Source organism: Echinops telfairi, unplaced genomic scaffold (assembly GCF_000313985.2).
Source record: "Echinops telfairi isolate 266 unplaced genomic scaffold, ASM31398v2 ScPeMD7_70;HRSCAF=299, whole genome shotgun sequence".
Lineage (NCBI taxonomy): Eukaryota > Metazoa > Chordata > Mammalia > Afrosoricida > Tenrecidae > Echinops > Echinops telfairi.
The window spans coordinates 65,555,338-65,556,465 of NW_022103968.1; the positions used below are offsets into that span (position 1 = coordinate 65,555,338).

The window sequence follows — 1,128 nt, forward strand, 5'->3', positions numbered from 1 at the left end:
TCCAGTGGCCTACAAATGGGCTTTGGGTCTACTCCGCACTCCCCCCATTATTCACTATGGTAAGATTTTTTGTTCTGATGATGCCTTATACCTGATCCCTTCGACACCTCGTGGTTAAATGCTCAAGAGCAGACTACAAAGAAAGAATCCGCTGGCCACTTCTAAGGGACTGGCCATGGAAACCTGATGAACAGCAGTGGAACATTTTCAGATTGTTTCTTGGCATAAATCCCTAATAAGTGGGATTTTGGGCTCAAATGATACTGCTACGGAAAGAATTTTCTACTTAGTTGGTTTGAAAATAGGTGAAAGGTGTTTCATGAGAGGTGTTTATCTGCTATAGATAAACAGATGACTTAATAGTGCCAATGATGAAATATTAACAAGTCTGTTTTATTTTTAATTGTTATTGTTGTATTTTACAAAGTCTTACTTTCTTCTCAGAAGCAAAATAATAAAATTACTTTTTGCTTGAAATTTTACATGACTTTAACATTTTAGCACACACAAAAAATGAGTAATCTAATTCATTTTAGTTCACTAATCAGCACATATATTGACAGTTTTACATATTTAACATAATAAGCTTCTTTCACTATCCTAAATATTTTGTTTCCAACTTATTGAGATAAAATCAATTTATAATAAATTGTAGATATTTAAAGTACACGGACTTATAATTTGACATGCATATACATCTGACACCATTCCACAATCAGGATAATGAACATTTTTATCACCCCTAATATTTTCCTAATTCATTCCTCCTTCTACCGCTGTCCCCAACAACCACTGATTTGATTTCTACCACAATAAATTAATTTCCAAGAATTGTACATAAGGAGATTTCTACACAGGAGTCCTGATGGGGCTGTGGGTTAGGAGCTTGGCTATTAATCACAGGTCAGCAGTTTAAACCCACCAGCCTTCCCACAGGAGAAAGATGAAGCTTTCTGTTCCCATAAATATTTGTAGTCTCAGAAACTTCATACTGTTCCCATAAATATTTGTAGTCTCAGAAACTTCATACAGAATCTATTTGATGACCTTGGGTTTTAGATTCCTACACTATTCTTTTTTGCCTGGCTACTCTTTTTATATATATATAAATCATTTTATTGGGGGCTC

General features: G+C 34.6%; 1 protein-coding gene across 1 annotated transcript in view; it reads right to left on the reverse strand.

The window, feature by feature from the left end:
* Positions 1 to 1,128, reverse strand: part of CFAP70 (cilia and flagella associated protein 70) — a 113,406-nt gene that overhangs the window by 66,716 nt on the left and 45,562 nt on the right. The gene's annotated exons all lie outside the window — the stretch shown is intronic.